This window comes from Physeter macrocephalus, chromosome 20, assembly GCF_002837175.3.
Source record: "Physeter macrocephalus isolate SW-GA chromosome 20, ASM283717v5, whole genome shotgun sequence".
NCBI classification, from domain to species: domain Eukaryota; kingdom Metazoa; phylum Chordata; class Mammalia; order Artiodactyla; family Physeteridae; genus Physeter; species Physeter macrocephalus.
In genome coordinates this window covers 106443157-106454201 of record NC_041233.1, presented here as the reverse complement: position 1 = coordinate 106454201, position 11045 = coordinate 106443157, and positions in this window count along the sequence as shown.

Genomic DNA, 11045 nt, shown 5'->3' with positions numbered 1-11045 from the left:
AGCAGCTAACACCATGTTTGGGAAAGGCTGGCGGCGGGCAGAAACTGCAGTGCATCTCCATCTGGCATTGACACAAATTCCTGGAACCCGGGCCAGCTCATTTTTCAGACTGATTGGCTGGCAACAGAAAAGGAAGAAAAAGAAGTCTTAGGTCTTAGGGTGCATTTTTTTCCTTCTCTTTCTACAGCTTCAAGGAGGCTCAAAGCCTAAGAAGGGATTCGCAGTCCTTGAATAATAGCCAGAAAAGGAGATTAATACGAAACGAAGGTATGTGAGTTTCAGAGCACTGGGGGATTTTTCTGAGTTTTAGTATTAGAAGAATTTAGGGCTCTGCCTGGCATTCAACTTCCTGGTTCTATTGGTATTGCCCACTGCGTAGCTCAGGAGCCCCCATTCGCCTTCCCTTTTCTTTCACCAGAAAGGAGCTGAAGTCAAGGTCAGTCACAATGTCACAGTGAGGTGGTCTCCCAGCCCTGCCCGGGAGGGGTTAGGGCAGGGACCCTGGCCCAGGCTCTCACCTCAGGCTGCTGGTGGGAGAATAAGGAGGAGGGGTGCTTTGCTCGATCTGGCTACCCAGGGGCAGGGGGGAAAGTTCTGGTGCCTTTGGGAAACCTGGACTTGGCCCAGAGACATACTCCTCTCAAGTGATGAATTTGTCAGACTTCCATGTTTCAAAGGAGAGTCAGCAGTGAAGAGGCAAACAAGTGTTCAGCAAGTTAATCAAATGGTTCCAAACTCCTTGATAATGATTGGCTTTCTGCATTAGTTCTCTTTTTCCAGTGGGGACTCTTCCTTATGATCTTCCCTCCTAAAGCTGTGTCATTTGGCCAATTTAACAACCCTTATAGACTCATTTTTCTCCATATGAAATATGGCAATATTCTTGAAAAAAAAGTTCCTTATACTCATCTCCCTTCATATGAGGGATGGTTCAAAATGAGCATGATGTTTTTTGAAATGTATTTTCTGAGCTATTTCCTTTCAGACATCATTTCCATTTCTGGTAAATCTCAATGGCTGGGCACCCCAGCCTTTGAGGTGGTAGGTTTCGGTGCTTCAGGGGTAAAGTGGATTCCTGCTTGCAGCAATATGCTTTAACAGTGGAACTGGAATTTTGTTGCTGTGGGCTGCAAGACAATATGAGCAAAGGCTAGACTTCGGAGAGAAGAGAATGAGAAAGAAAAAAGAGTGAGCCGGAGAGAGTGAGAGAGACAAGGAGATGGAGACAGATGAAGAAAGCTGGGAAAAGAGAGAGAATGAATTTCATGAATCTCTTAAGTATGTAAAGATGCTGGGCTAACAGAGCTTCTGCCCTGATGGTAGAGAAGTTACCTTGTGCCGAGCAAGGCAAGGTCAGGAGACCTCTCCTGCTTTACTAGGAGGATGTGGTGGATGCGGGGAGTTTCGAGGGAAGGGAGCGAACGGCTGTGTCTCTCCCCTTGGTGTTGGGAGAGGGTGGTAAGAAGAAGAGAGAGGCAATCTGGGAAACTGAGCATCGACTGAAGGGGGATTTTAAATTAAAAAGTCAGGTTGAACTAAATCTGGATTCACCATCCTGTCCCATCATCACCGACCCCAGCAGACTGACACTCCTGAGTGAGATGTATCAGTTATAGAGAAATTGAGAAGCCACATGTTCTTTACCCACCTGAGTGCAATGTGGATGATTTTGCTGGGCAGTCACACGGTTCAGCTTAGCCGGTGACTGCATGTCTACTTTGTTGATGAAGAGTCTGTGAGAGGCAAAACGAGACCATGAAATGATCTCCGGAATCATCTTGAGGATCAGGTCTTTTCTTTGTACTACAAGGCACTGAGGCAGAAAACTTAAAAAAAAAAAAAAAAAAAGGAAATTGGGCAGATCAGTTTCTCCCTAACCCATAACCCCCCCACAGAGGGGCAAAGTTTTCATCCATCTGAACTTCAGTCAAGCCCAGGTCAGGTCAGTTCAACATCTTGAGTTAATTTCAGCCATGATGGGTGTTGAAATTAATTTCCAGGCCCAAGATGCAGCCAGCCACTCCTGCCCGGGTGACACATCAGTAAACCAGGACGTAGATCACTTTTGTGTCCCTGTAGATACTCCTCTTGACCAGAAACGCAGTCTGTGCAAGCAGCCAGTTCCCAAATGCCAAGGTGACTCTGGGCTCTCTACTCACTTCCTGTTCCTTACTCATTTTCTGTTTTCTCTTCCATGTTCCTTATTTTTTAACCTATAAGAGCGTCCTGCCTTCCGCCACATTTTACAGTTCTATGGACGCTTGGGAACAGCGACTTCCCGTTTCATGACGTGTTAAAGTTTGTTTCTATTACCTAAATTGTCTTCTTTAATCATTTTTAGCATCTGAAAGGACTTTGCTTCGGAAGAGCAGCTCATCAACTTTTATTTCTATTTTTTGAGAATCCCCAGATTTATATTAACCAGTAGAACAATCAGCCTTCATCTCATAACTGAATTCTTTGCTGTGACTTGCAGACTGCTGTCAAGACTAGAAGATACTCAAGAAAACAAGAGCAGGGAACCCAAAAAGATGACTAACACACTCTGAGGGAAATTAAACCAACTACCTAAAGCAGATTCTAGTACCCTCTAAAGAACATAAATATGTGGTGAAGAAAGCAGAGGAAATTGTCTGTACTTGAACAGGCAAAAGCCAACCAACCAACCAAACAAACCCCAAACGTATCATTTCTTTTAAATAAATATTAGTTCATTCATTAAAACAGTATCTATATGCATGAAGATTGCTACGTGCATATGTTGGGCTGCACCCTGCAGGCCTGCAAACTCTGTCCTTGCCCAGCTCAAGACCGAAGAAAGAGTCCAGAGTCACTGACAGAGGCATGAGTGGTTCACTCGATGTGGGGGTAGGGAGGGGGTTAGGGAGGTTACCAGTGATAGAGGGAATTGACAATTGAAACCAGCAGAGCAGCACGGCCCTCACTGCCCCGTGGATAAACTATCATAGTGGAGATAGCTCTGATCCAAAGATTAGAGCAGTCGCTAGCTGGGGTCGGGGACAAGTATGTAGGCAGCTACTGATTAGGCTCTGTGAGTAAGAGGGAAGGTCAGTCAAGTGAATAGGATGTAGGTGAGGCAGGGACTGGTCGGGCAGGGGATATACAGGGAGCAAGAGGGCAGCCATCTTGGGTGGCCTGACCATACAGCCTACAAGTGTTATTATTTATTCAGTGTACACATTATTCTGTTTTTTTTTAAGAGTCTGGGGGTTTTTATAAGATTTTTTTTTTGATGTGGACCATTTTTTTTTCTTTAAGTCTTTATTGAATTTGTTACAATATTGCTTCTGTTTTATGTTTTGGTTTTTTGGCCACGAGGCATGTGTGATCTTAGCTCCCCAACCAGGGTTTGAACCCGCACCCTCTGCATTGGAAGATGAAGTCTTAACCGCTGGACCGCCAGGGAAGTCCCCATAATTCTTAATTCACATATGGATTCCCAGTCCCCTGCTGTAGCATTGTGGTTCGTTCCATTCGCGCTTCCCGCCCCGCCCCCCAGAGGTAGGGAAATACTTCTAAAGATTTATGATGATTCTTAAAAAAAAAAAAACCACACACAACATTTCCGGCTATTTTCCTAATTAACATCTAAACGTATACCCATTTACATTATTACAAGTAGAATTAAATTGTTATGAAACACTTTACAGTGTGAAAAAAAAACGTTATTTTTACACATATCCGCGAACCCAGTTCCCCTGCATCGGCAGGCGGACGCGCAACCACTGCGCCACACAGGGAAGCCCCACATATCAACTTTTTGATAAATAATTCTTAAATATACAATTACCTATCAAGAACTTAGTCATTCTTAGTTTTAAATATATAGAAGTAAATATGGGGACTTTCCTGGTGGCGCCGTGGTTAAGAATCCACCTGCCAATGCAGGGGACATGGGTTTGATCCCTGGTCCCTGGTCCGGAAAGATCCCACAGGCCGTGGAGCAACTAAGCCCGTGCGCCACAACTACTGAGCCCACGTGCCACAACTACTGAAGCCTGCACGCCTAGAGCCCGTGCTCCACAACGAAAGAAGCCACCACCATGAGAAGCCCGCGCACCACAACGAAGAGTAGCCCCTGCTCGCTGCAACTAGAGAGAGCCCACGCGTAACAACGAAGACCCAACGCAGCCAAAATTAAATAAATACATACATAAATTTATAAAATTTAAAAAAAAGAAGTAAATATGCTTTTGTACATACTCGATGGCTATTTTAATGGACTGGCACATGATGAGAGAAACTCTTCTCCCGACATTTCATATAAATAGTGGGAAAGAGGTAGAGAAATTATTTCTCTGCATTGCAGAACATCAGTTATCTGTTGGTAGAGGCTGGGTCGGGGTGAGGAGGAGGCTCAACTCTGTCATGGTTTTATTTGCATCTAAGACTGTTGACCCCCGGGCTATCTCCTCCGAAGAATTAAAGCCAATTCATTTCCTAAGTTTACCTGATACTCCCCAACGATCCAAGTTACCAGTTCAGTTTTATTTTTACACACTTACTACTCAGATTCAAATTTCATTTGCAAGCTGAGATGCATCCAAATCTGCCATTTCAATAAGTATCGCAGTTAATCTATTTTAGTGAGCAGAAACGTAAGGCATGTAAGCCAGAGATAAATGTGGAAAACAAAATACAGAAACACTAGCAATTAAAATGACACAGCAGGGAAGCAATGGGAGAGCCACAGGAAAGATTACACGAATGAATTACTTTGAAAGGGAGGAATTTGAAGGAGGGCCCTACATTCAATTACTGGCAAAGGATGATTAAATGATCAGGACAAGCAAATAGAATGGGAGGTAGGGGGTCGGGTGGAGAGAGAACAGGAAAGTAAGTGTTAGAGGTGGAAGAGGTCAAGGGAGCTAGTCCTTCATCCACTTAGCAATTCCTTCATTGACTGAACAAGTGCTTATTTAGAATAAACTTTGTAGAAAGTTATGTGAGAGTTGAAATACAGGAAACAGAAGGGAAGAAGAACAAAGGGATAAACTGGTCTTGACCAAGAATTATGGGCTCTTTAAATTGGGAAAGTGAGGGTAGAATAATCTGATTCAATTCGTCTGTCACAGGAGGGAACTAATGAGAAGTTGTGTTCTTCTAGGCAAGGATGTCGATAAGAGAGATGAAGTTGTAGAAAAAGGGAGCAATGTACGGGGAAGGCTGGGAAAAAATGGGAGGGAGAAACGCCTGTGATACAGACAGGCAGGCTCACTGTTGAGCTTGACCCAGTGAAGGGGAAGGGAAGGATGCTGAAGACAGAGGTTGGCCGCAAGCACAACATACCAGCCTTCCAGAATTTAGAAGAGAAGCAGCCCAGCATATGGATGTAAAGCAAATGTAGACATCAGTCCCTGGAGTTTCCATAGACATGGGAATATCGGCCCTGTGCACGTTTCACTTACACCTGGACAACCAGGGGAAAAACCCTCTCTTTTTTCTACCACTGCAAGGGAGCCCAAACCTCTACGCTGCTGCAGGTCCAAACAAGGAAAACAAGAAAACAGAGAAGAGGAAAGAGGGCAACAAAGAGCAAACTCAAGGGTCTAAGTACTCTAATCTCCGAGTATCCTATTCAGTCCCTGAATTTTCAAATGAAATTTAATTTTGCCAGTGTTTAGAATTTTCACGTAAATGAAAAAAAAAAAATTGATCTCTTCGCTCCATCTAGCGTTGCATCTTGAAATGACATGCTCCTCGACGCCTCTCACAGCCCGAAGGAACTGCAGTGATTCACAACCACAGAACGGGAAGTTGAACGAGGGACACGGTCGGATGAGCCTCTTCTGTTGTGTGACCCTGGGAAGTGCTCCAAAGCAGATCGTGCATTCCACGCACCAGGTGAGTTTTCTCCATGGTATCCAAGGATATCCCCAAATCTGAGGCAAGGCAGTAACTGTCATCCAATTACTGACTTGGAAGTTCAGATATAGGACACGACTCTAGCTCCCAGTGCAATGAGAATAAACATAGCCTACAGGTTAACTTGAACATCAGCAACTACATCGTAGACTATAGAGAATTATGTGTAATTCTAGAAGGAAGGAAGGAAGGGAGGAGATAGAGCATATTATACCTATGTATATAACCGTATCTGGTAAAAAACAAACGAATATACTGAGTAAAATACAGAGTCATAAGGCTATTTAATTGTAATAAGCATATTGCTAAAAACTATTAAATAGGAAAGTAAAATTATCACCGAGAGATACTAATAATAGTAATGACCATTCATTGAATATTTACTATATGCCAGACGTGTACATACACTATTTTATTTAATCCTTACAAAAGCCCTCTAAAGCAGGCATCACTATAACTGTTATTCAGATGTAGAAATTAAGGCCACCCAAGGTCACACATAGTCATTAACTGACAGAGCCATGATGTGAACCTCAATCTTTCTGACTGAGGTTAAAAAACTCTGGTTTTCACTGCTGTGCTATGCTGCCTCTTTCTGTCAGAAATGCTTTACATTCATGACTAAGTATAAATCTAAAAACTCAACTTCCTCTTTATCTGTTTCCTACTTCCTTAATCTGTTACCTATCATTTTCATTAGACTAGTATAAAACTATATCCAGAAGTGATCATGTGATGTCGTGAAGAGTGCAATGCAGCTGAAATGATCATTGAAAACTTGGACCGCACCTAAATTGTGAGGCAAAGGAAGAATATTTTCATAACTTCATATCTCATTTGCACATGCCGAGGTGCAGGTCTCTGCATCTGAGTGGCTGATGGTACCACTACCAGCACATCAATCGTGTGAGAAGCAAGTACCTTACAAATGAGTCTTTTCTCCAGAAACCTTGACTCACTGACCCCATGAAGCAACAGCAGATCTGCAGTCTCAACACAAAAGAGAAGATTGTCAAATTCTCTCCTTGCTTAGCAAATTAGCCAATTCCTAAGGATCTTGTCCCTTTTGCTATGCCTCATCAAGATCTTTCCAAAAACGTAAACCAAAAAATGGGAGAAGTGTGCTCTCAAGTTTCATTTGATTGGTTCACAAGCACTCTTTAAATGGTCTTAAGTTAATTATATTCCTGCTGAGAAGAATTTTGTTCTATACATGGACCAACCATTCCATAATGCTCTGGGTCATTAAACCCCTCAAATTTGGGGGGAAAAAAGAAATATTTTCTCTGTGAGTGGATGTAAAAGAGCGTTGGGCCAAAGTAGCATTTTTTTAGGTCTCCAGAGCCTCCTAGAATAGTTTGATTTAGGATTAAAGTATGTTTATTGCTAAAGTAGTCACACTTGATAGTAGAACTTTTATGGCAGCGAAATGTTAAAAGGTCTCATCTACCTCTTCTAAAACTTTATAGTTGATTTTTCTCATACTTCAAGGATAAAGACATTGGTAAATTCAAGTCAGCAAGAAAACAGAGAAAGGTTTATTTCTTTAATATTCCTGGGTTTATATGAGGGGGAATTTTAGGGATCTGGCTGAATGTAAACTTCCACATCCATAAGCTGAAAGTTTACTTAGGTTTGTCAAATGCCACATCCCTCTAATTTCTTCTGCGTGAATGGTGATATGATGATGGTCTTATGGATGTTGATAGCTTATCGTCACCCTCTGATACTTTGCCAACTAGTTTTGTTTTTGATACGGTCCGTGGATTTGGGGTTTTGCTATCTAATTGCTCTACCTGCTTTTAATGTGAAGATTCAGGGAGAGTCAAATACTCTCTGCTGCCACTGCCGTATCTTCAAAGGTTGTTCATCTTCATAGTCATTCTTTATTATAAAAACAGAACATGGGCATGATAAAAGTTTAAACAACATGGAAGAGTTTACTATGAAAATTAAACCCTTTTTCCTTTCCATACATACCTGGAGTTTTCCCACCCCAGGTCTCTGGAAGTAACTACTATTCACAGAATCTTATGTAACTTTCTAGACCTTTTCTAAGAATATAAAAGAATATAGTTTAGAGATATAGGTCTTTTTTCTCTTTTTACACAAATGGGGTCACACTATACGTTATTTGGCAATTTGGCTATATCACTTAACCACATAACTTGAAAATCTTTCTAAAATGGTCAATGTATATATACCTACCTCATTTTTTTTTATATACCTACCTCATTTTTAACTGCTCTGCAAGTATTCTGTTTATTGAGTTAGCAAATACTATTGGTCAATACCCTATTGGTACAGTGAAAGTTTTTTTAACATAATGTTTTCATCGTTTTGGAGAGTGTATTAGGAGCCAAATTCCCCAAATGAAGTGAAAGAGTATGGAGTGGAAAAGCCTTTCTAAGCAAGAAACACAATTCAGACGCTGTGAGCAGATGTATAAATATGATTTTACTAAACCTTTTTATGGCCTAAAACAACACTCAAAAAAAATCAAAAGACAGGTAACAAACCAGGCAAAAATGACAGGGTGTAGAACAAAAAGTTAATTTTCTTAATATTAAAAAACTTACAAGGGAGTTCCCTGGCGGTCCAGTAGTTAGGACTCAGCGCTTTCACTGCTGGGGGCCCAGGTTCAATCCCTGGTGGGGAAACTAAATCCCACAAGCCACACAGCACAGACAAAAACAACAAAAAGCAAAAAACCCAAAAAACCAAAAAACCAAAACAAACAAAAAGTTGCAAGTAATAAGAAAAATATGTAAAAACAGTAGGAAAACTGGGAAAAGACAATCAGATACTTTAGTGAAAAACAAATACAAATAAACAAAGATGAAAAAATGCTCAGCTTCACTCATAACATTTAAAATACGCCATCAAACAGCAAGATGCTATCTTCCATTTATCAAATTGTCAAAATTTAAGTATCCTTGAGACTATTTGAAAGCAGGAACTCTCAAGATCTATTTGGCAGGAATATAATATGGTGATTGATATGACATTTTGGATGAAGATTGAACAATAACTATCAATGTTAATGGCATACCCTTACTTTTAAAACATACACTTTTAAGTCTCTTAATATCTTCAAGTAGAGTCTTTATCAGTGATATCTCCTTAACCAATCTACCCTTTGATGTGCTGGTGGTGTGCCCTGGGACATATGGGCACTGGCTATAACAGTATCTGAGTGCCACCAGGTGGTGATTTTACAGATAAAATCAGGTACTATTTTCCTAGACTGTATCTATGCCTACTCCTCGAGAAACATGACGGTGTTAATCTGATGCAATTCTTCTTACGTGCTAACAAGCTGTTGTACACAATTAATTTGTTTTGAGTGTTCAAAACTCAGAGGTACAGCCTATCTAGTTTTCTTATAAGAATTACTTGATTTATCTTAATAGTAAAAACAATAGCTATAATTTATTGAGTACACTCTGTGTGCCAAAGAGTTAAGTTTAATTATCCCTAATCTTCACAATAATTCTGTCAGTTGGTTACATTGTCTCTAATTGACAGAGGAGGAAATTCGTGCTCAGATGAAAAAAATTGCCAAAGATCATAAAGCTAGTAAATGGCTGAGTCATGATTTGAATTTAGGTTTGATTAGCTCCAAAGTATCACCATATTTGCATTTCTCAGTAGTTGGGAATCATATTTTGGAACACACATGTGGTAAGATATCTACTTTTGTTATTGGTTAAACTTACCAAGTTTTTTATTCTTTTTGATGCTATCGTGAATGAAATTTTTTTCTTTGTTTTTTGGCCTCGCGTCTCGCGGGATCTCAGTTCCCCAACCAGGGATTGAACCCGCACCCTTGGCAGTGAAAGAGAGGAGTCCTAACCACTGGACCACCAGGGAATTCCCATGGAATTGTTTTCTTAATTTCTTTTCAGATTATTCATTGTTAGTGCACAGAAAAACAACTGATTTTTTTGTGTGTTGATTTTGTATCCTTCAACTTTGCTGAATTTGCTTATTCTAACTGTGTGTACGTATGTGTAATCCTTGGGGGTTTCTATATACAAGATCATGTCGCGTGTGAACAGAGATCATTTCACTTCTTTCTTCCTAATTTGGATGTCTTTTATTTATTTTTCTTGCCTAATGGTCCTGGCTGGAACTTCCAATACTATGTTGAAAACAAGTGGCAAAAGTGGGCATCCTTGTCTTGTTCCCAATATTAGGGGAAAGGCTTTTAGTCTTTCATCAGTGGGTATGGTGTTAGCTGTGGGGTTTTCATAATAGCTTTTATTATGTTGAGGAAGTTTCCTCTATTCCTAGTTTGTTGATGTCATTCAGTTTTGGTTTGTTTTGTATTTTCTAATGTTGTCTTGACCCTGTTTTGAGGTCCTGGCTAGAGGCTAGTTAGCTGTTAACTAACCTAAATGATTAATTTATACCCTCCAACAATATAACTGCCAGACCTCCCACCTTGACCCAAGAAATACACCAAGATATTATTGTCACAAAAATTACAACTCATATTTTAACACACTCTTTAACTCCCCAAGATATTTTTAGAGACTCCAGAAATTTCAGTTCTGTTTTCTTGGCTGATACCATATAAATGAGGAACTTGGTGATGGGCTGGCCACCAAGACTCCTTGTACTTATTTTCTTTTTTTTTCTTTTTTCTTTTATTTTTTTTTAACATCTTTATTGGAGTATAATTGCTTTACAATGTTGTGTTAGTTTCTGCTGTATAACAAAGTGAATCAGCTATATATATATACATGTATCCCCATATCTCCTCCCTCTTGTGTCTCCCTCCCACCCTCCCTATCCCACCCCTCTAGGTGGTCACAAAGCACCGAGCTCATCTCCCTGTGCTATGCAGCTGCTTCCCACTAGCTATCTTGGTAGTATAAGTCCATGCCACTCTATCTCTTCATCCCAGTTTACCCTTCCCCCTCCCTGTGTCCTCAAGTCCATTCTCTACATCTACATCTTTATTCCTGTCCTGCCCCTAGGTTCTTCATAACCATTTTTTTTCTTTAGATTCCATATATATGTGTTAACATACGGTATTTGTTTTTCTCTTTCTGTCTTACTTCACTCTGTATGACAGACTCTAGGTCCATCCACCTCACTACAAATAACTCAATTTCGTTTCTTTTTATGGCTGAGTAATATTCCATTGTATA